This window comes from Giraffa tippelskirchi, chromosome 1 (genome assembly GCF_054371585.1).
Source record: "Giraffa tippelskirchi isolate mGirTip1 chromosome 1, T2T-mGirTip1v1.2.pri, whole genome shotgun sequence".
Classification (NCBI taxonomy): Eukaryota; Metazoa; Chordata; class Mammalia; order Artiodactyla; family Giraffidae; genus Giraffa; species Giraffa tippelskirchi.
The window spans coordinates 109943346-109968718 of NC_137275.1; the positions used below are offsets into that span (position 1 = coordinate 109943346).

A 25373-nucleotide genomic window follows, 5' to 3' on the forward strand; every position below is an offset into this window, starting at 1 on the left:
AATTCCATTACCTTGTATCCAGTATCCTTGCCTGGAGAATCCCATGGACAGAGTAGGCTGGTGGGCTATAGTCCACATGACTGAAGTGACTGATCTCCCAAACACGCACCTTATAAAAGGTACCAGCGCTTCCCAGATGGCACTAATGATAAACAATCTGCCTGCCAATGCAGGAGATGTAGGAGACATGGGTTCAATCCCTGTGTTGGCGAGATCCCCTGGAGAAGAAAATGACAACCCACTCCAGTATTCTTGGCTGGAAAATTCCATGGACAAAGGAGCCCCATGGGCTACAGTCCATTGGGCCACAAAGAGTCGGACACAACTAACTGACTGACACACACACATAAAAGGGACCAAGAATCTTAGAATATTGTCTACCTCCACTTCAGGATTAGGAAAGTACAAATCTGAAATATTTTGATATACCAGTAAGGATGTGCTCAAAAACTGGATATGCAGGAGCTTTGTGTACATTTCTGAAACTTTCAGGTAAATTTCCAGTAATTTCAATTATTTCAAAATATGAAGTCTAAAAAAATAGTAAAAACAATGAGGAAATTTTGTTTGGAATGTCAAAACACATATCTATGTAATTTATGGGTTAAAGAATTTATAGTGGAAGTTGATATTTAGAATTGAATGAAAGGAATTTACTTATCTAAATCTGTGGGATACAGCCATGATGGCAGTTGGAAGGAATTACAAAACTTTTAAAACTTATGTTAAAAATAGCATAAATATAATGGGACAAGTGGATATTATGTACCTCCAAATGTGATGCATTTAAGAAAGACATTATATCATCTTTTTAGTATTTTTGTCAAAAATATTTCAACTGCTTCTAATTGTGAGGAAGCAGTCAGACAAACTGAAATTGTGGACATTCTACAAAACACCTGGGCTAGATGCTTAAAAATGGTGGTCATGAAAGTCAAAGAAAAAAACCCAGAACCCACTTTTAGGTTAAAAAAAAGAAACAACACCTTTTTTTACCTAGAGTAAAAGAGGCTAGGGTAACCTATCACCTAAATGCAATGCTTGATCCTTGTTTGGGTCTTGAATTAAACAAACAAAAAGCTATAAACGTTATTCAGACAACTGGGGAAATTTGAATATAATATTACTACATAGTATTAAATTTCTTGATTGTGATAATGGTATTATGTTTGTGTGGAAGAGTATTTTTATTCTGTAAGGGTGACATATGACATGAGCAATGATATAGATAGAAAGATGATAGAACAGTGTGACAGATGTTAGCACTTGGACTAGAAGAGGAGTACTCTGATTTTTTTGTTTCTTTAGTGGCTTAGTCATGCCTGACTCTTGCGACCCCATAGATTATAGCCCACAAGGCTCCTCTGTCCATGGGATTTTCCAGGCAAGAATACTGAAGTTGGTTGCCATTTCCTTCTCCAGGGGATCTTCCAGGCTCAGGAATCGAACCTTCATCTCCTGCACCGCAGGTGAATTCGTTACCACTGAACCACCTGGGAAGCCCTGATGTGCTGTGCTGTGCTTAGTTGTTCAGTCATGTCTGACTCTTTGCAACCCCATAGACTAGCCCACCAGGCTCCTCTGTCCATGGGATTCTACAGGCAAGAATACTGGAGTGGGTGGCCACGCCCTCCTCCAGGGGATCTTCCCAACCCAGGGATCAAACCCAGGTCTCGTTGCAGGCAGATTCTTTACCGTCTGAGCCACAAGGGATGGTCCAAAGCCCTAAGAGTTGAGTGTTAGTTATATTGTGAGGTTTTTATTGTTTTTATTGTTTTTTATTTTCTCATTATCTCAAGCTTTAAAATTTAACAAACATTTGTTAAGCTCTATGTGCTGAGAGCATAAAGATAAATAAACAAGGCTCTCTTCCCCAAGAAATCCTAGTTTTGTGGAAGAGTTAACATGATCATTGCTGCAGTACCTGCTGATAGTATAGATGCTAAAAAAAAAATACACAAAATAAGGAGGAAATTTTGTTAACAAAAGTTATTATTGCTATAAAAGCTCAAAAATAAAGAAAAACTTAGAAAATTAAATTCTTCTATGGCATCACCCAGAGATAATTTTGTCAACATTTTGCTGATTGATTTCCTTTCAATGCTCTTACTGTGCATTTCCCGTTCTTCTTTCTCACTGTCACTCTCACGCTCTCTCTTTCCAGTGGAGAATGGAAATACTAAATTGAAGTCACATTGTATTTTCAGTTTTGTTCTCTGACTCCTCCACTCACTATATCATTGTAGAATCTTTTCCATGACATTATATTTTTTTGAAATGTCCATTTTAATGGCTTCACAGTATTCAATTACATTGTTGAAGATTTTGACCATTTCCAAATATTGTCTATTGTAAATAGTTATAATTAGGAAATGATTCAGAGAAAAAGTGTCTAAATGTCAAAGGAAAATGCTACTGTTAGTTTGAAAATGGGTAATTTTTAAAAAAAATAAATTTATTTATTTTAGTTGGGGGCTAATTACTTTACATTATTGTAGTGGTTTTTGCTCTACATTGACATGAATCAGCCATGGGTTTACATGTGTTCCCCATCCTGAACCCCCCTCCCACCTCCCTCCCCATCCCATCCCTCTGGGTCATCCCATTGCCCCAGCCCTGGGCATTTGTCTCATGCATCGAACCTGGAATGGTGTTCTGTTTCACATATGATAATATACATGTTTCAATGCTATTCTCCCAGAACATCCCACCCTCACCTTCTCCCTCAGAGTCCATAAGACTGTTCTATGCATCTGTGTCTCTTATTCTGTCTCGAATATAGGGTTATCATTACCATCTTTCAAATTCCGTATATATGCATTAGTATACTGTATTGGTGGTTTTTTTTCTGGCTTACTTCACTCTGTATAATGGGCTCCAGTTTTATCCATCTCAGTAGAACTGATTCAAATGTATTCTTTTTAATAGCTGAGTAATACTCCATTGTGTATATGTACCACAGCTTCCTTATCCATTCGTCTGCTGATGGACATCTAGGTTGCTTCCATGTCCTGGCTATTGTAAACAGTGCTGCGATGAACATTGGGGTACACGCGTCCCTTTCAATTCTGGTTTCCTCAGTGTGTATGCCCAGCGGTGGGATTGCTGGGTCACATGGCAGTTCTATTCCCAGTTTTTTAAGGAATCTCCACACTGTTCTCCATAGTGGCTGTACTAGTTTGCATTCCCACCAACAGTGTAAGGGGGTTCCCGAAAATGGGTAAATTTTTATATACTCCTTTCATTTATAATGTAGCATGTAACCCTTATCTAATTTTCCAGTTTATAATCCTTATCTAATTTTCTAGTTTATAATACTGCTATATTCATTTCAGTTCAGTCGCTCAGTTGTGTCCGACTCTTTGCAACCCCACGGACTGCAGCACGCCAGACCTCCCTGTCCATCACCAAATCCTGGAGCTTGCTCAAACTCATGTCCATTGAGTTGGTGACGCCACCCAACCATCTTATCCTCTGTCATCCCCTTCTCCTCCTGCCTTCAATCTTTCCCAGCATCAGGGTCTTTTCCAATGAGTCAGTTCTTTGCATCAGGTGGCCAAAGTATTGGACCTTCAGCTTCAGCACCAGTCCTTCCAATGAATATTCAGGACTGATTTCCTTTAGGATGGACTGGTTGGATCTCCTTGCAGTGCAAGGGACTCTCAAGCACCTTCTCCAACACCACAGTTCAAAAGCATCAATTCTTCAGCACTCAGCTTTCTTTATAGTCCAACTCTCACATCCATACATGACTACTGGAAAAACCAAAGCTTTTGACTAGATGGACTTTTGTTGGCAAAGTAATGTCTCTGCTTTTTAATATGCTGTCTAGGTTGGTCATAACTTTTCTTCCAAGGAGCAAGCATCTTTTAATTTCATGGCTGCAGTCACCATATGCAGTGATTTTGAAGCCCCCAAAATTAAAGTCACTGTTTCCATTGTTTCCCCTATATTATCTACTAGTGGCATTTTATACTGAAATAACAATGTAACTTATGTAAGCTTATATATTAATATTGGGGTTTCCCTGGTGGCTTAAAAAGTGAGGAATCTGCCTGTAATGTGGGAGGCTCTCTGGATCAGGAAGATCCCCTGAAGAAGGAAATGGCAACCCACTGCACTACTCGTGCCTGAAGAATTCCATGGACAGGAGCCTGGCAGGCCACAGTCCATGGGGTCACAAAGAGGGAACACAAGTGAGCGACTAACATTTTTATCTTTTTACATATTAACATGAAATATTTGTTAAAAAATATAGTTCTCCACTTGATTTTTCAACTCCCAAAAGGAAATTTTAATGTAACAATGCATTTCAAGGGAAACATTTTGTATTATTAAAAATAATTTGCTGCATTTAAAAATTTTCTCCCTCTAACCTTTACCCCTCAAACTTCTCTACTATGGGTTTTATCCATTTAAATGAAAATGTCTTGTGGATTTATGTAAGCTTATTTGAAAAATAAACTACCTGAAAGATTTAACAGTTAAAGGTAAATTCACCCATCCTTTTGGGAAAAAGATGTAGTGTTGTTTGGAAAAGTTTAGAGAGGGAAGCCACGCTTATGCACCATTCACGGGGAGTAACAACAGAAGAAACTTTCTTATAGGATGATATAGCAATACCCATTAAAAATTTAAATATGTATAATCATGTTGCTGGAGCTTCCCCGGTGGCTCATGGGTAAAGAATCCACCTGTCAATGCAGATGTGGCAAGAGTCACAGGTTTGGTCCCTGGGTCAGGAAGATCCCCTGGAGAAGGGATTGGCAGTCCACTCCAGTATTCTTGCCTGGAAAATCCCATTGACAGAGGAGCCTGGCGGTCTACAGTCTGTGGGGTCACAGATATTCAGACAGGACTTGGCAACTGAACAACAACAACAATAGCCTTGTTGCTGTGGGCTGAAAGTTTATCTTCAATCATTTATATACTGAAACCCTAACCCTCAAAGGTGATGTTATTAGTAGGGGGGGGTCTTTCGGGGTTGGTGAGGTTGTGAAAATGGAGCCCTCCTGGACAGAATAAGTGTGTTTATATCGAGTTGGCCAAGAAATTCGTTCGAGTTTTTTCCATAAAAAAGAAATCTCACTGAGCTCCCAGCCCCTTGTGCTACAGCAGGATACAGTGAGTTCTGCAGTCAGAGAGAGTTGTCACGCTGATCTTGGACTTCTAGCCTCCAGAACTGTAATAAATTTCTGCTGTTTATAAGCCACCCAGTCTGTAGTATTTTATTATAGCATCCTGAACAAAGTAAGATACATGTTCTTATTCTTAAGATTTTCAAAATGCATACAGCAAACTTTTAATTGTCCTCAGGAGGCAAAGAATAAATGGATAATGAAAACATTAAATTCCACTGATTTACACACAAGCTTCGGTTCCCCACATCATTAAAGATTTTACTAAATCTTCTAAGAAATGGCAAAATGATGGATCACAGTGTGATCTTCTGCTTTACTCTAGCCCCAAACTGCTCTTAATAGACATGCTGATTAGTGAAATGGCTAAATAGTTAGCAGCAGTGAGACATAGTAGAAACAAAATGCTTGCATAATCCCCTAAAAGGACAATCAGTCACTAAATAATTAAGGTTGACTATGCAGTAGATGTAAATTATGCTTAACAAATCCCTTCTGCTCAGCCCTTTCATTATATCGTGCAAAATGGATTGTATGGAGGAAGTCTTTCCATAAATGGTTCATGGTGGAGGAGGTGCTAGAGTTTCAATGGGGATTCTAAATTAATTAAATGATCTAAATACAGAGAAGAGAAAAAAGATAATTAACAAGATACCAAGTGGCTGGCCAGTACTGAAGTCTCTAATCCTCTTGAGAGACTCCCTTTATGTTATCTTGAGTCCTGTAGAGAAATGGTAACAAATCAAATTGACTAGCTACATTCACAGAACACATTTATAATCATGTAAGTGTCCTTAGGTGAAGTAAATCAAAGCTTTTTACCTCATAGAGTCACAACTCACTATTTTCTTAATGAGCAGGACTTTCTATTGGATATTTTCAGCTAGTCCTCCCATTTTGAATCTCTGAAGACATGAAATGTGTATTTTAGCCTGCTAACAATTTCCTGGGCTTCCCTGGTGGCTCAGTGGTAAACTATCCACCTGCCAGTGCAGGAGACACAGGTTTGATCCCTAGGTCGGGAAGATCCCCTGGAGAAGGGAATGGAAACCCACTCCAGTATTCTTGCCTGGAAAATCTCATGGGCAGAAGAACCAGGCAAGCTATATAGCCCATGGGATCACAAAGACTCAGACATAACCAGCGATTAAACAACAACAGTTACCTGCTACACTTCCTAAAATTTTTACCTTAAATATATCCAAAATATTACATATGTGTGCGTGTGTGTGTGTGTGAGAGAGAGAGAGAGAGAAAGAGGAAAATTGTGACAGTCCAGGAGTGGGCCAGGAAATTGGAAAAGTAAACTTACCTCAACTTCTAAGGTCTGTTTCCTCTAACATATGATGGTTGTTTATGTTCAAAATCCTAAAGTTTACGAGAAGAAATCAACATTGTCCTTTTGATGTTACTTTTTATATCAAGATTCATGTCTCTTATGTTTAAATCCAATTGCCAAGTTAGATGAAATTTATTTTACAGATACCATAGTGTCTGAAAGCATTTCATCTTCTCATTAAATTATTATGTATTTTAATTTATAATTGTAGTTGTTATTTTTAAATCAAATTCCTTGATGTAAAGTGTTACATACTTTTGGAGTATAATATTTTTCTTAGAAGTCAATCATTGCTATATTATCTTTCCTTTTCCTTTAGCAGACTCAACTTAAAAATTCAACAAAATTTATTGACAGCCAGCTACTCATCTTGCCTAGAGTAGGGACAGCTTCACGTAGTTCAGTTCTAGAAACCCCTCTATAAAGTGGAAATTCCTCTGTGATGACCTGGAGGGGTGGGATGAAGTGGGATGAAAGGCAGGCTCATGAGGGAGAAGATACGTGTATACTTACAGCTGATTCACTTTGTTGGTTGTATGGCAGAAACCAACACAACATTGTAAAGCAATTATCCTCCAATTAAAAATAACTTAGGGACTTCCCTGGTGGTCCAGTGGTTAGACATTCAGCTTCCAACGCACGGGACACAGTTCCATCCCTGGTCAGGGAACTAGGATCCCACATGTCATTGGGCAACTGAGCCCAAGAGCTGCAGCTAGAGAAAGCCCTAGAGCTTTTTCTGCAACAAAGTCCCAGCACAGCCAAAATTTTTAAATTAATTAAAATAAATAAAAATATACTGTAGAAACAAAAAAAAGATATATCTTTTCCTAAGAAAAATAAAGTGGAAATCTGTAAAGGAATCTCCATGCTCAAACAGAGGGTTACAATTTTATAACTTAAGTAATATTAAAGAACTTAACATTTTAAAAAGTAAAGAAAAATATGTTATGAACATCCAACAATTATAAACATGTTAAACTAGTAAAATTGAACTCTAAATTATGGAATTATAGATTTGATTGTTGGAAGGGACTTTATCAGTTTATCTAATTTAATCCCCTTATTTTGAAAATGAAAAAACTGAGGTACAAACAAGTGAAACAATTCTTTACAAAGTGAAAGTTGCTCAGGTGTGTCCGACTCTTTGTGGCCCCATGGGCTATACAGCCCATGCAATTCTCCAGGCCCGAATACTGGAGAGGGTAGCCCTTCCCTTCTCCAGAGGATCTTCCCAACCCAGGGATCGAACCCAGGTCTCCCACATTGCAGGTGGATTCTTTACCACCAGCTGAGCCAGCAGGGAAGCCCTTCTTCCCAAAGCTATACATATTATATAGTAGCAAAGATGAAGCTAGAAACTAAGACTTCCAGTTTAGTGCCACGTCCAATCCCAAAGAAAGGCAATGCCAAAGAATGCTCAAACTGCCGCACAATTGCACTCATCTCACACACTAGTAAAGTAATGCTTAAAATTATCCAAGCCAGGCCTCAGCAATACGTGAACCGTGAACTTCCAGATAGTCAAGGTTCTCTTAGAAAAGGCAGAGGAACCAGAGATCAAATTGCCAATATCCGCTGGATCATTAAAAAAGCAAGAGAGTTCCAGAAAAACATCTGTTTCTGCTTTTTGACTATGCCAAAGCCTTTGACTGTGTGCATCACAATCAACTGTGGAAAATTCTTAAAGAGATGGGAATACCAGACCACCTGACCTGCCTCTTGAGAAACCTGTATGCAGGTCAGGAAGCAACAGTTAGAACTGGACATGGAAGCAACATACTGGTTCCAAATAGGAAAAGGAGTATGTCAAGGCTGTATATTGTCACCCTGCTTATTTAACTTATCTGCAGAGTACATCATGAGAAATGCTGGGCTGGAGGAAGCACAAGCTGGAATCAAGATTGCCGGGAGAAATATCAATAACCTCAGATATGTAGATGACAGCACCCTGATGGCAGAAAGTGAAGAAGAACTAAAGAGCCTCTTGATGAAAGTGAAAGAGGAGAGTGAAAAAGTTGGCTTAAAGCTCAACATTCAGGAAACTAAGATCATGGCATCCAGTCCCATCACTTTGTGGCAAATAGATGGGTAAACAGTGGAAACAGTATCAGACTTTATTTTTCTGGGCTCCAAAATCACTGCAGATGGTGATTGCAGCCATGAAATTAAAAGATGCTTACTCCTTGGGAAGAAAGTTATGACCAACCTAGATAGCATATTAAAAAACAGAGACATTACTTTGCCAACAAAGGTCTGTCTAGTCAAGGCCATGGTTTTTCCAGTGGTCATGTATGGATGTGAGAGTTGGACTCTAAAGAAAGCTGAGTGCCGAAAAATTGATGCTTTTGAACTGTGGTGTTGGAGAAGACTCTTGAGAATCCCTTGGACTGCAAGGAGATCCAACCAGTCCATCCTGGGGGAGATCAGTCCTGGGTGTTCATTGGAAGGACTGATGTTGAAGCTGAAACTCCAATCCTTTGGCCACCTGATGTGAAGAGTTGACTCATTGGAAAAGACCCTGATGCTGGGAAGGATTGAGGGCAGGAGAAGAAGGGGATGACAGAGGATGAGATGGTTGGATGGCATCACCAACTCAATGGACATGGGTTTGGGTAGACTCTGGGAGTTGGTGATGGACAGGGAGGCCTGGCGTGCTGTGGCTCATGGGGTGGCAAAGAGTCGGACTCGACTGAACTGAACTGAACTGACCACCTGATATGAGTAGTGTACAATTTATATCCCCCCAAAAACTTTAACCTCAAAAAACAAATAGAGTAAGAAATAATACATAAGTAAGTAGATGCTGATATATTATAAAAATAGCATGTAAAACATGGTTATTTACCTAATAACTATGTTAAACCAACTGTGTTAATAAAGTATATTAGACAGCAATGATTTAGGTTATGGCCATCTTAAAATTTAAAACTACTTTATAAATTTCTTGTCTTTCAGTAATCTTCTAGGAGCAAGAGGTAAGAAGTTTTTTAACCAATCACTTGATAGCCTTCGCAAGACATTAGAGCAGTCAATAATACTTACTGAACATTTTTTACTGTTGGGCCAGAGACTATTCTAGGCCACGCGGATGCAGTGGTTAAACAAGACAATGAAAATGTCTGTTCTTATAGAGTTTATATTCTAAGGAATGTGCATGCACATGTATGCACATATGCATACACGCATGTGCAAGCATGTGTGGTGGGGGGCAGACAAAAAAACAAAAACGAAAATATCATAGAGTGATAAGGGCTGTGAAGAACACATGATGCTGTGATAGAAAACAGCTATAGGCTGCTTTAGATTGGAAGGTCAGTGAAGGTGTCCAGAGGAACTGAGTCCTAAAGAAAATAAAGGGGGAGTCGGGAAATACTGGTGAAGAGTATCCCAAGCCACAAAACCAGAAGCTATTGTAAAGGATTTAAATTGGAGATAAGGTTGGCACACTAAAGAAACCGTAAAAGAAGGAAAATAATAAATATAAGAGCAGAGATAAAATAGAGGCCAGAAAAACAATAGAGAAAACAAACAAAGCCAAAAGGTGGATCTTCAAAAAGAACAAATTGACAAATCTTAAGCTAGGTTGACAAAGGAAAAAAAGACACAGAAAATTCATAACCAATATAAATAAAAATGGGATCAGTATTAACAATTATATAGAAATAAAAAGCATTATGAGAGTACTATGAACAATTATATACCAACAAATTAGATGACTTAGATGAAATGGATAAACTCCTAGAAACACAAAAGCTACCAAGGTTGAAACCTAAGAACTAACTAGTAATGAGATTGAATCAGTAATAAAAAATCTGACAAGGCAAGCCCTGGACCATGGCTTCACTGCCAAACATTTAAAGATGAACTAACACCACTCCTTCTCAAACTCTTCCAAAAAACTGAAGGGGATGAACACTTTCTGACTCAATCTGTGAGGTCAGAATTACCAAAGCCAAAGACCAGCAAGACAGGAAACTACAGATCAATATCCTTTATGAGCATTGATGCAGAAATCCTCAACAAGATACGAGCAAATAGAATTCAGCAGCATATGATAAATATTAAACACGATGACCAAGTGGGATTTATTCCTAGAATGTAAGAATAGTTCAACATACGAAAATCAATTAATAATCAATCAATGTAATGCACCACATTGGGCTTCCCAGGTGGCGCTAGTGGTAAAGAACCCACCTGCCAACACAGGAGACATAAGACGCAGGTTTCATTCTTGGGTCAGGAAGATCCTCTGGAGGAGGACATAGTAAACCCACTCCAGCATTCTTGCCTGGAGAATCCAATGGACAGAAGAGCCTGGCGGGCTACGGTCTATAGGGTTGTAAAGAGTCAGACACGACTGAAGTAGCGTATCACAGACACATGCCCATATACCTCTTTAACAGAGTGAAGGGGGGAAAAAAAACCCACACGTGATTAATTTCCTTCAAGAACTTTTCCTTTGCATTCACAGCTTGGCTAAGTGGTCATTGCAAGAGGCCTCACTTTTGGCCTATCTTGGCTTTCTACGTGCCTTCATACTACACTTAATCATTTCTAGCTTTTATTTTATTTTTAACATTTATTTATTTATCTGCATCAGGTCTTAGTTGTGGCATGCAGGACTTTTCATTGGGGTGCAAGCTTCTCTCTAGTTCCAGCAGTCAGACTTAGTTGCCTTGAAGTATGTGGGCTCTTAATTCTCGGACCAGGGATCAAACCTGTGTCTCCTGCATTGGAAGGCAGATTCTTAATCACTGGATCATTAGGGAAATCCTTTGATTTATTTTTTAGTGTTCTATTTGTGTTTAAAGATGATATATATTTTATTATACACACATATATACACATATATCATTCATTCCTTCTACATTTAGTACCATTTTTTTTGCTATTACAGAAAATAATCTTGTATACATCCTGAACATGTCTCCTTGTACACATTGGTGATAATTTCTTCAGAGTATATATCTAGAAGTGAAATTTCTGGGAAGTAGTGTATGTGCATCTTTAATTATACTAAACATTGCCAGATGCTCTCCAAAATGATTATACAAAGTTATACTACCACCAGCTATACTTGAGAGTTTGTTTTCCTATGTGCTTGACATGCTTGGTATTGCCAGACTTTTCTTCTCTGTTAATCTTACAGGTTCACAGTGGAACCACCTTATCTTTTCCCCCCTTTTTTATTGACACATAGTTGATTTGCAACATTGTACAAAATTCAGCAGAGTGACTCAGTTTTACACACATATACATTCTCTCTTTTTCTTTTTTTTTGTAACCAAAACTTTAATCCCAAGGATTCTTACAAAACATATTACAAATGACAGCATGAAAAAAGAATCTTACACAGTAACTCAGTTCAGCTGTACAATGTACCCTTAAACTGGCAGGATATTTGGTATCTTGAGTAGTCTCAAATTTCCAAATAAAGAATGTTACAAAGAGCTGTGTATTCTTATAAAGCAATCACAGAAGGAACTTACAACCTAAAGAAAAGGTAAACTAACTTCCTTGAAACTTCTTAGATTCTACACCAACTGGACAACCTTTTGTCCAATGTGAAGAGTAGTGGAATTTTTAAACCTCTAATATAGTTTAAGGGTGCAGCTTTAATTTTTCCAGCTGGCTTTTGAGTTCACAGCAGCTTTTAAAAACTGCTTAACTACAGCTACATATCATATCCCAGCTATGTTGAAAAAAATCTTCCAATTTTTGCCAGTTTTTGTTTCCATAATGTTAAACATTGACTTTACCTGGGCAGGAGTTAGAGGTTTATTATCAGCCTATGCAAGACTAAAATTCAAAGCAAATTAAATTTTGTTTAAGGGAACATTGTAAAGTAACAATTCTTGATATTACATGCCTCATATGATCCATTTCAAACCACAGAGAATTACACCTTTGTGTGTCACTGTTCCAACAGACAAACAAATGTGAACAGCTAAAACATTTTAAAAATGCACCAAGCTTATGAAGTCTCAAAGAGAACTTGAATTTTCTGTACATACTCCTGTCAAACGAAGTTATTTCCTGTACACCACTCCTCTTGCAAACTGATCTTCCATTTCCTTTCATTTGACCTAGATCTGCTATGAGACCTAGAGAAAGATCAGGACGGCTTGTGATTTGTCTCCCGGGGACAGTGATCTCTCTCTTCTCCAATCTCTAGAAAGGGACCTGCTCCGGCGGCGGGAGAAGCTTCTCCGTCTTGGAGATCTGCGTGGAAGTGGAGGACTCCTCCTCCGATAACCATCTCAAGGGCGACGACCCCAAGAAGGAGGTGGGCGGCGATTTCGACTTCCCTTTTCATCATTGGATAGTCCCCTCTTACTCGGCAGCCACACGATGTTCTCTCCCGTCTAGCTCTCGGACAGCATCAGCTGCATCTCGGGGATCTTCGGACTGAACAAAAGCAAAGCCAGGACGGTTTCTAGCAACCTACACACTTCGGAGTGGTCCCTAATAGCCAAAAGCTCCTTCCAATTCAGTCTTGTTGCCATTGTTTCCAAGATTATCGACATAAAATTTACAGTCCAGTGGACAGGAATCACGATGCTTTTCGAGATCTTAGGTTAGAGATGCGGAGGTTCAAATCCACAGAGGTCTTCCCGGTCCCCTCCCGCCCGGCGTTCCCAGATGCGCTCGCACACCGGACGTCCACGAAATGGCCTACGTTCTCTTTCTAAAACATTCTTTTCCATTATGGATTATCCCAGGAGATTAGATATAGTTCCCTGTGCTATACCGTAGGACCTTGTTGTTTAGCCATTCTAAATGTAATAGTTTGCATCTGTCAACCCCAAATTCCCAGACCATCTTTCTCCTCTCCTTTGACAACCACAAGTCTGATCTCTATGCTTGTGAGTCTGTTTCTGTTTTGTAGCCAGGTTAATTTGTGCCATATTTTAGGTTCCACTTATAAGTGATATCATATGGTATTTGTCTTTCTCTTTCTGGCTTACTTCACTTAGTATGATAATCTCTAGTTGAATCCATGTTGTTGCAAATAGCATTATTTTCTTCCTTTTTATGGCTGAGTAGTTGTATGTATGTACCACATCTTCTTTATCCATTCATCTGTCATTGGGCATTTTGGTTGCTTTCATGTTTTGGCTACTATGAATAACCCTGCTATCTTTTTGAATTATAGTTTTGTCTGACTATGCCACAGTATCTTTGAAACAATAAAGCAAAGTGCAATGAAACAAGGTATGTGTGTACCAAGAATAACCTCATTAACACTTTTGAGAACATAGTGAGATTTTACTAATTTAGACAACAGTAACATCATAATTCATACACTGAAATTAAATTTACATTGATATTACACACTTTTTGGCATTCCTTGGCATTGCCTTTCTTTGGGTAATGAGTTTGAGTACACTCCAGGAGTTGGTGATGGACAGGGATGCCTGGCATGCTGCCGTCCATGCCAGGTCGCGAATGAGCAACTGAACTGAACTGAACATATTTTTTACAAAAGAAAATACTTTAGAAACTAAACATATAAACCTGGCTCCAAAGAGCATTATAAAATATTTATCTTTACAACCACCTCTATGTTGTTCAGCACTCAGTCGTGTCCAACTCTTTGCAACCCCATGGACTGCAGCATGCCTTCCTTCACCATCTCCTGGAGCCTGCTCAAACTCATGTCCATTGAGTCAGTGATGCCATCCAACCATCTCATCCTCTGTCGACCCCTTCTCCTCCTGCCTTCAGTCTTACCCAGCATCAGGGTCTTTTCTAATAAGTCAGCTCTTCACATCAGGTGGCCAAAGTATTGGACTTTCAACTTAAGCATCAGTCCTTCCAATGAATATTCAGGATTGATTTCCTTTAGGATTGACTGGTTTGATCTCCTTGAAGTCCAAGGGACTCTCAAGAGTCTTCTCCAGCACCACATTTCAAAGCATCAATTGTTTGGCGCTCAGCCTTCTTTATGGTCAAACTCACATCCATACATGACTACTGGAAAAACCATAGCTTTGACTAGACAGACCTTGGTCAGTAAAGTAATGTCTCTGCTTTTTAATATGCTGTCTAAGTTTGACATAGCTTTTCTTCCAAGGATCAAGAGTCTTTTATTTCATGACTGCAGTCACCATCTGCAGTGATTTTGGAGCCCAAGAAAATGAAGTCTGTCACTGTTTCCATTGTTTCCCATCTATTTGCCATGAAGGGATGAGACCGGATGCCATGATCTTCGTTTTTTGAATGTTGAGTTTTAAGCCACCTTTTCACTCTCCTTCATCAAGAGGCTCTTTAGTTCCTCTTCTCTTTCTGCCATAAGGGTGGTAGCATCTGCCTATCTGAGGTTATTGGTATTTCTCCCAGCAATCTTGATTCTAACTTGTACTTCATTCAGCTGGCATTTTGCATGATGTACTCTGCATATAAGTATAATAAGCAGGGTGACAATATACGACCTTGATGTACTCCTTTTCCAATTTGGAACCAGTCCATTGTTCCATATCCGGTTCTAACTGTTGCTTCTTGACCTGCATGCAGATTTCTAAGGAGATAGGTGAGGTGGTCTGGTATTCCCATCTCTCTAAGAATTTTCCACAGTTTGTTGTGATCCATACAGTCAAAGGTTAGCATAGTCAATGAAGCAGAAGTAGATGTTTTTTCTGGAATTCTCTTGCTTTTTTGATGATCCAGCGGATGTTGGCAATTTGATCTCTGGTTCCTCTGCCTTTTCTAAATCCAGCTTGAACATCTGGAAATTCTCAGTTCACGTACTATTGATGGCTAGCTTGGAGAATTTTGAGCATTATTTTGCTAGCATGTGAGATGAGTGCAACTGTGCAGTAACCACCTCTGTACAAACAGTTATATGTTGGCAGTTACCTCTGAAGCTGGCCACAGTAAGTATTCAATAATCGTTTGCTGAAAGAATAAACATTTTATCTTGTAGTCACAGAGCAGCTTAATCTATTAATGAAGCAGTGGATCTTCTATAATCCTCTACCCAATCTTGTACTTTAGTTATAAAAGTATGTTGTGGAGAATTAGACTGTAAATCAGATGTTTTCACTATGTCTAAATGCCTCCAGCAGGTTTGAATTAATGATGCTTCTGTTGATAGAAATAGGAAATTTTAAGAATAAGATAATAAGAATCTATTGGCTATTTCACAAGTCATTCTTTTTTATTTTTTTTTTACCTTTTGACCTCTAATACCTATTCTTTCCGCACCCACCCCCACTTCTGACAATCACCAATTTGTTCTCTATATCTATGAACTGTTACGTTTATTTTTTAGATTCCACATATAAAAGAGATCGTAGAATATTTGTCTCTGACTTATTTCACTTAGCATAATGCCCTAAAGGTCCATCCATGTTTTGAAAATGGCAAGTTTTTTTTTCATTTTTAAATTTGTTAAGCAATCTCGACATACTTGACACACATATTTGTTTGTATATATACACTGCATCTTCTTTACCCATTCATCCATCAGTGTACAGTTAGGTTGTTCCCATATCTTGGTGCTGTAAATAATGTGACATTGAACATGGAGTTGTGTATCTTTCTGAATTAGTACTTTCATTTTCTTCTGATAATACCTAGAGGTGGAACTGCTGAACGGTATGGTAGTTATATTTTTAGTTTTTGAGAAAACTCCATACTGTTTTTCAAAACGACTGCACCAATTGGCATTCCCACTGACAGTTCAGAAGGGTTCCCTTTGCTCCACATCCTTGCCAACACTTGTTATTTCTTGTCTTTTGATAACAGTCATTCTAGGAGATGTGAGGAGATATCCTACTGTGGTTTTGATTTGCACTTCCCTGATGATTGAGGATGTTGAATATCTTTTCTTGCACCTGTTAGCCATCTGTATGTCTTCTTTGGCAAAATCTCTCTTTAGATATTCTGTCCATTATTTAATCACGTTGTTTTTGTTTTTGTTTTGGCTATTGAGTTGTGTGAGCTCTTTACATTTCCTGACTATTAATTCTTTATCAGGTGATTTGGAAATATTTTCTCTCAGTCCATAGGTTGCCTATTCATTTTGTTTATGGTTTCATTTACTGTGTAGAAGCTTTTTAGTACCATGTTGTTCTATTTATTTATTTTTGCTTTTGTCACTTTTGCTTTAGGTGTCATTAAAAAAATTGTAGCCAAGACCTATATCAAGGAGCTTAGCACTTATATTTTCTTCTAGAAATGTTATGGCTTCAGGTCTTATGTTCAAATCCTCAATCCATTTTGAGTTAATTTTTGTGTGTAGTATAAGATAGTAATCCAGTTTCATTCTTTAGTATTTGGCTGTCCAATTTTCCCAACAACATTTGTTGTAGAGACTGCCCTTTCTTCATTATATATTCTTGGTCCTTTATCATAAATCAATGGCCCCTGTGTGTTGGTCTGTTTCTGCGACCTCTGTCTTGTCCCACTGATCTATGTATCTGTTTTTTTCCCAGTACCATGTTTTGTTTTATAATGCTTTATATTGCAGTTTGAAATCAGGGAGCACGATGCCTTCAGCTTTTTTTTTTAATTAATTTATTTTTTAATTGAAGGATAATTGCTTTACAGAATTTTGTTGTTTTCTGTCAAACCTCAACATGGATCAGCCATAGGTATACGTATATCCCCTCCCTTTTGAACCTCCCTACCATCTTCCTCCCAATCCCATCCCTCTGGGTTGATACAGGGCTGCTGTTTGGGTTTTCTGAGGCAAACAGCAAATTCCCGTTGGCTATCTATTTTACATATGGTAATGTAAGTTTCCATGTTACTCTCTCCATTCATCTCACCCTCTCCTCCCCTCTCCCCATGTCTATAAGTCTATTCTCTGTGTCTGTTTCTCCATTGCTGCCCTGCAAATAAATTCTTCAGTACCATTTTTCTAGATTCCATATATATGTGCTAGTATACGATATCTATCTTTCTCTTTCTGACTTACTTTACTCTGTATAATAGGCTCTAGGTTCATCCACCTCATTAGAACTGACTCAAATGTGTTCCTTTTTATGGCTGAGTAGTATTTCATTGTATATATATACCACAATTTCTTTCTCCATTCATCTGTTGATGGATACCTAAGTTGCTTCCATGTTCTAGCTATTGTAAATAGTGCTGCAATGAACAGTGGGATACCTGTGTCTTTTCAATTTTAGTTTCCTTAGGTTATATGCCTAGGAGTGGGATTGCTGGGTCATATGTTGCTTATAGGGCTTCTCTGGTAGCTCAGATGGTAAAGCATCTGCCTGCAATTGGGAGACCTGGGTTCAATCCCCAGGTTGGGAAGATCCCCTGGAGAAGGAAATGGCAACCCACGCCAGTACTCTTGCCTGGAAAATTCCATGGATGGAGGAGCCTGGTAGGCTACAGTCCATGGAATTGCAAAGAGTCAGACACGACTGAGCAACTGCACTGCACTGGCTATGTTGCTTTTATTCCTAGATTTTATGGAATCACCATACTGTCTTCCACAGAGGCTATATCAATTTACATTCCCACCAACAGTGTAAGAGTGTTCCCTTTTCTCCACACCTTCTCCAGCATTTATTGTTTGTAGACTTTTTGATGATGGTCATTCTGACCAGTGTGAGGTGATATCTCATTGTAGTTTTGATTTTCATTTTTCTAATAATGAGTGATGTTGAGCATCTTTTCATGTGTTTGTTAGCCATCTGTCTCCTTTGAAGAAAAGTCTGTCAAGGTCTTTTTCCCACTTTTGGATTGGGTTGGTTGTTTTTCTGGTATTGAGTTATATGAGCTGCTTGTATATTTTGGAAATTAATCCTTTTCAGGTTGTTTCATTTGCTATTATTTTCTCCCGTTCTGAGAGTTGTCTTTTCACCTTGTTTTTAGTTTCCTTTGCTGTGCAAAAGCTTTTAAGTTTAATCAGGTCCCATTTGTTTACTTTTGTTTTTATTTCCATTACTGTAGGAGGTGGGTCATAGAGCGTCTTGCTTTGATTTGTGTCATTGAGTGTTCTGCCTGTTTTCCTCTAAGAGTTTTATAGTTTCTGGTCTTACATTTAGGTCTTGAATCCATTTTGAGTTTAGCTTTGTGTGTGGTGTTAGGAAGTGTTCTAATTTCATTCTTTTATATGTAACTGTCCAGTTTTCCCAGCACCATTTATTGAATAGGCTGTCTTTGCCCCATTGTATATTCTTGCCTCCTTTGTCAAAAATAAGGTACCCATAGGTGCATGGGTTTATTTCTGGGCTTTCTATCTTGTTCCATTGGTCTATATTTCTGTTTTGTGCCAGTACCACACTGTCCTGATGGCTGTAGCTTTGTAGTATCATCTGAAGTCAGGAAGGTTGATTCCTCCAGGTCCATTCTTCTTTCTCAACTGCTTTGGCTATTCGGGGTCTTTTGTGTTTCCATATGAATTGTGAAATTTTTTGTTCTAGTTCTGTGAAAAAGCCATTGGTAATTTGATAGGGATCGCACTGAATCTGTAGATTGCATTTGGTAGTATGGTCATTTTCACAATATTGATTCTTCCTACCCAGAAACATGGAATATCTCTCCATTTGTTTATGTCATCTTTGATTTCTTTCATCAGTGTCTTATAACTTTCTGTGGAATTCCATCACCTCCACTAGCTTTGTTCATAGTGATGCTTCCCAAGGCCCACCTGACTTCGCATTCTAGGATGTCTGGCTCTAGGTGAGTGATCACACCATCATGGTTATCTGGGTCATGAAGATCTTTTTTGTATTGTTCTTCCGTGTATTCTTGCCACATCTTCTTAATGTCTTCTGCTTCTGTTAGGTCCATATCATTTCTGTCCTTTATTGTGCCCATCTTTGCATGAAAAGTTCCCTTGGTATTTCTAATTTTCTTGAAGAGATCTCTAGTCTTTCCCATTCTGTTGTTTTCATCTATTTCAATCAAACACAGGCCCCCAAATTGAAAGTGCTGAGTCTTAACCACTTGACCGCCAGGGAATTCCCTAGTTTTCAATATGTAAGCTTTTCACCTTCTTGGTTAAATTTATTCCTGAGAATTTTATTCTTTTTGATGTAACTATAAATGAGATTGTTTTCTTTATTTCTCTTTATGTTAGTTTATTTGTGTATAGGAACACACCAAATTTTTGCATATTGATTTTATATCTTGCAACTTTACTGATTTTGTTTATTAGCTCTAACAGTTTTTAATGGCATCTTTAGGGTTTTTTGCATATAATATCTTGTCATCTGCAAGTGACAGGTTTACGTCTTCCTTTCCAATTTGGATGTCTTTTATTTCTTTTTCTCACCTAATTACTCTGTGTAGGATTTCCAATACTGTGTTGAAAATAACTGGTGACAGTGAACATCTTTGTCTTGTTTCTCATCTTAGAGGAAAGACTTTCAGCTTTTCACCATTGAGTATGATGTTAGCTGTGGGTTTGTCATGTACAGCCTTTATTATGTTGAGGTACAGTCCCTCTATTCTCATTTTATTTAGAGATTTTTTTGTACATGGATGTTGACTTTTGTCAAATGCTTTTTTTTTGTTTTGGTTGAGATAATCATAATTTTTATCATTCATTTTGTTTTAATGTGTTGTATCACATTGACTTCATTGCAGATATTGAATGATACTTACACCCCTGGAAAAAATCCTACTTGATCATGTTGTATGGTCCTTAAAATGTGTTGTTGAAATCAGTTTGATAATATTTTGTTGAGGATTTTTGCATCTACATCCATCAATAATATTGGCCTATAATTTTCTTTCCTTTGGTATCCTGTCTGATGTTGGTATCAGGTAATGCTGACCTCTTTAAATGAGTTTAAAAGAGTTTTCTCCTCTTCTATTTTTGAAGAGTTTGAGAGGGATTGGTTTAATTCTCTTTTGAATGTTTGGTAAAATTCATCAGTGAAGTTTTTAACTTTTGTTTGCTGGGAGATTTTTAATTACTGATTCAGTTTCATTACCAGTTAATTGGTCTGTTTAGATTTTCTCTTCCACCATGATTCAGTCTTGATAGGTTGTATGTTTTTAGAAATTCTTTCATTTCTTCTAGGTTGTCCAATTTGTTGGCATGTAATTGTTTATAGTAGTCTCTATGATCCTTCATATTTCTGTGGTATCAGTTGTAATATCTCCCTTTCATTTCTGATTTTAGTTAGTCCTCTTTTTTCTTTACTTTTTGAATCTTAAGCATGTAAAAATCAAGAAGGAAAATGTAGTTGGAGCTAACTAATTCCAGTGGTAGCACAATGATAAGAAATTCTAGGAATTCCTGTTTTAGCTCCTATCTGTTCCTGAAGCTGTTTTACAAATGTGTCATTAAATTTATGACTTATCTTTTCAACAAATTCTCCTACTTGCTTAATTTACCTTGAATTCATTTTGTTGCTTGCAGCAATATTTGTATTCATAATTTTCAGAATTTTAGAATATTTTCTTAGGATAGATTTGATAGCATTGGGATTATTGAGTACAATTTCTTGACGGTTTTCTGGCCTTTTATATAAATACTTTTTGTTGTGATTGCAGAGGCCAAACTAAATAGAAAAACTTTTCTTACTTCTGCAGTGATATGAACATTCTGATAACGCAGGAAATGGCAACAGTAATTGCTTTCATTACAGTCTATGTAATTTAGAACAAGAAAAAGGAATTATTTTTTTAATCATCTGCACGCATTTATGTGGTAATAGGCACTATTGTTTTAACTTTTCTAACGAGGTCATTATAAACCTAAGATGTTAGCTTCATACCAAAGACAGACTTGTGCATGTGCATGAATGTGTGGGCTGACTGGGTTGGGAGAGGTGGAAAGGGTCTGAAAAATGAAGGGTAGAGTGGGAAAGAGAGAGAAAAGAGATATAGTGGAAATGTGCAGGCCATAGATATATTAACCAGTTTACCTCTCGGGCATGCATAAAATAAAGGCTTCAATTCTAAAACTGATTGATGGTAATAATTCTTTCCAACCTAACTTGTTCCTTCTATAAATTTTAAAAAGATTTTTTCTGTTATTATGTATTTAAATTCATTACTCTGCTTTGAAGTTCCACTTACCAATAGTGAATACAGTTGTGGATCTTAATAAACATTTTTTTTTAAATCTATTCTAATTCCATTCCCTCATTTAACTTTGGGAACTTCTGTTAAACACCATGACAAATGCCTAAGAGTTGCTGGGGGAAAAAAGCCAGACTAAATTTGACGCTGGTCATCTTATTATTTCTTTGTAGCCTTGCCTCTCCAAAAAGACTAATGTTTATCTTTGAATTGTTGAGAATTCTTACTTTCAGAATTCTTACTTTCAGAAGACAAAGTACCCTTTGTCTAGGGGTAATTTTTATGGTGTGGGACGTTTAACTTACTTATTAAGAGTAAAGCAAATGAAGTCTGTAGTAAATGAAAAAAATATTTGTGACTTTCCATGAAGGTCAGGGCAACCACATTCTAAAATCATCAGCAATGCTGCTTGGTTTAAAGAGTTAGGTCTATTTCACATTTTTTTAAGACAAAACTTTTTAATTTACTTGGAAAGAAAAAGATACATGTTTTGTAATGTAGGCTTTGAGATTCACACTTCTTTTCTGTACAGACACAGCTCAAGATTTGACACACTCAGTATTTCAAGATATCATTTATATATGTAATCTAAAATATGACACAAATGAATATATCTATAAAACAAAACAGCTCACAAATACTTTGTATGATAATAAAAATATGACACTTGCAATTTTTTAAATTGGGCTTATTTACAAAATTTTCAATATTTTATATGTTATTTCTGTTGTATCAGATCTGAAACAATCATCGCATTTTATTCACACAATAGTCATTCATTCAAATAAGGCATTTATTGCGTACCTACTATATACAAGACAGTGAATAAAGCAGAGAATGAAAGAAATGACCTGCTCTCGTGGTGCTAATACTCTAATGAAGGATGGAATTTAAAATAAAAACATCTAAATATATTATAAACCGAGTGAGAAATGTTATGAAAAGAAAATAAAGCAAGACAATAACAACAGTGATGACTATGCTATTGTGCAAAATTTGCTCAGAATCTTCCTTGACACAGTTTATAGTCTCCTTCTGGAAATCAACATAACTTAAGGGTCAGCTAGTAATTCCAGTGCCTAAATCCTTCAAAGAATCTACCATATCTAATATTTAATGCACACACACATTTCTTAGAAAAGTTTTTCATATTTGACCTGATGAACTATATATCAAAGTACAATGGTATTTGGTAATATGTGAATAATGGAACAAGGTTAACCAAATATGGTTTACTTTTTGAAATACTGAATGTCCTTTACCTGTAAGCAAATTGTGTTGTTAAAGTTTATTTTTAAATATGTATTTGAATCTCTGAATACATTTTCCCATAGAAACAATATTAAGTATAAAGATATACATCCAAGCCTGTTATTCAGCTGAAGGACAGTTTATTGAAATAGTAGAAAATAATATTGCCTCCAATTACAGTAACTGAATAAAGTAGAAAATCTATATAAGAGAATCTGATCCTTTTTCTTGAAGGATGACACTGTAGAAAATTATGTTCATTAAGAGGAAAATAGAGAGAACATGAAGAGAACATTGAGGGGACTAAAGTGCATGAAAACTTTAGAGGTTTCTGGAATTGGTTATTTTTTATATATAATTGTATTTTAAAGTTATAATTTTCTTTAACTTCTAAGAAACCATGTCATTAAGCACTACTCATATTTAAGTCATAATTAGACCTGACTTTTTCCCCCCTCTCACAAATTAAGAAGAGACAAAAAAAGGGTAGGACTTCTCTTAGTTTTGGAAATAATCAAAGAGGCAAAAAAAAAACCGCCTACTTATAAGAATATTATATTTTAGCTTTATTTAAAATTACATGGTTGGAAATAAACTCAATGTCCAACAGTAGGAAAATGGTAAAGAAATTTAGACTTGATATATATTGAATACACCAAAAAGAAAGTTTCTGAAGAATATTCAATGAAGTAGAAAAAAATAAATAAATGTTCACTGGAGGATAAAAGCTAGTAACAAGACTGTATAATACTGTACGATTTTTCTATAAAATTTTCAACCAAAAATTTGAAATTATTATCTCTGGGTGTAGAGTGATTGGTATTTTCAAGATTTTTTTTTTTTTTTGCATTTTTTATTTCTATGATCTGCATTGTTGATTTTTGCATTTTTGAAGGTATTTTTCAGAGTCTGATTTGCATATGAGGAAAAGCAAATAAGGAAAGGGTTTTAGTATAACTGTTAAAACATATTTTAAAGAATGAGTGGGGAAAATAATACTCCTAAGAAAGAAACGACCGGAAAATATCTGTTTTTACTTAATTCTTCCCTAAGTGAAAGAAACAGCCTGATGGTAAAGACACTGGGCAGAAAGTCATGGTGGCCCCAGATTTCATGACCTTTGTGACAGGCTCCTATATTAAATTCCTCCTATTGAACCACATGGCGTGGACCCTGTTTTCCTGATTGGATCCTGACTAATAGTGGTAGTTTTCTTCTAAGAAGAAGTACTAAGAAGCAGTACTCCCTCAATAACACAAATCTGATGTATGAACAAACGTGCCTTGTTGTGCACTGATCACTTACCTGTGTCTCTCTTCCTCTGCACCCAGCCCCAGCCCGCCTTCGCCTTTGCGCTATGTCTCTCCCTTGCATCTGCTGCTGGCCATCCTCAGCCAGCAACCAGTGGCCCCAGGGTGAAATCTGAACTTAGATCAAGGGAGTTTGAATCTCTTTCAGAAAGAAGATTATCGAGGAAGAATCCTCACTTAAACGTTGTCCTAGACTCACAGACTCAGAGAACAAACTTATGGTTGCCAGGGGGCAGGATGGAGGGAAGGGATAGTTAAGGAGCTTGGGATAGACATGTACACACTGCTATATTTAAAATGATAACCAACAAGGTCCTACTGTATGGCACAGGGAACTCTGCTCGATGTTATGTGGCAGCCTGGATGGAAGGGGAGTTTGGGGGAGAACCTGCTCAGTCGTGTCCAACTCAATGCCACCCTTTGGACTGTAGCCCACCAGGCTCCTCTGTCCATGGGATTTTTTCAGGCAAGAATACTGGAGTGGGTTGCCATTTCCTCCTCCAGGGGGTCTTCCCCACCCAGGGATTGAACCCATGTCTCCTTTGTCTCCTACATTGCAGGTAGAGTCTTTACAACTGAGCCATTGGCAAAGCCCATGGATACGTGTATATGGATGGCTGAGTCCCCTGACTGTTTACCTGAAAGTATCACAACGTTGTTAATCGGCTATGCCCCAGTACCACATAGAAAGTTAAAAAAAAAGTTGTCCAAAGCTTCACAATAAGAGCAATATGCTCCAAAATACAGTGCCTGTTCTTACATCTATTGTCAGTGTTACAGGTAATCAGGACCATCTGATCTGGATTCTGTGTTTCTGCTGGGCAGCAAAAATTTTTACTGGCATTCTAACATTAAATGAGTCCCACTGAATTGCAGGAATCAAAAGATAATTGTCATGTATTTCCTTGTATTTGAAGTTTCTTTAAATGAGCCTCAAGAAGAAGCAAACTTTTTTTTTTTTAAATCATGTGGGTGGTTTCTAAAAATGTCAAAGATTCAATATATTGCTTTGTCCAAAACACTGAGATAGAAACATAGTTTCCCCTGTAATTCTTTCTCTTATTATCTTTCTAAATTGAAAAGAAAGAAAATACTATAGTAAAAACCAGTTAAAGATAAAAGTTTCAAAGCAGTGTGCTTCATTCTGTCCTACCAGTACACAATGAAGCATTTCACTCGGTGGACCAGTGTGAGAAAATGGGATTCATAGCCACCCTTGATCTAAAATACATTGCTGCCTCTAGGCCACTCTTTCCTTTTATACTCCTTGTGGTGGAAAATCAACAATTACATTGATGTCAAAATGGTGTAGAAACAGATAGGATAATTTTC

At 37.4% G+C, this 25373-nt stretch overlaps 1 protein-coding gene and 1 long non-coding RNA gene across 2 annotated transcripts in view; one reads left to right on the plus strand and one right to left on the minus strand.

Moving 5' to 3' along the window:
- Positions 1-13694, plus strand: part of LOC145506642 (uncharacterized) — a 150076-nt gene extending 136382 nt beyond the window's left edge. Inside the window, exon 3 of the transcript XR_014054122.1 lies at positions 12571-13694. The gene's annotated coding sequence lies outside the window, so the exon portion shown is untranslated. The remainder of the gene's footprint in view (positions 1-12570) is intronic.
- LOC145507000 (uncharacterized) lies at positions 11746-24159 on the minus strand. The gene is made up of 2 exons (XR_014054497.1): positions 24037-24159; positions 11746-15567 (listed from the first exon to the last, which is right to left on the minus strand). It is a non-coding gene; the product is annotated as an uncharacterized LOC145507000 (long non-coding RNA).
- Positions 24160-25373: the final 1214 nt, after the last annotated feature.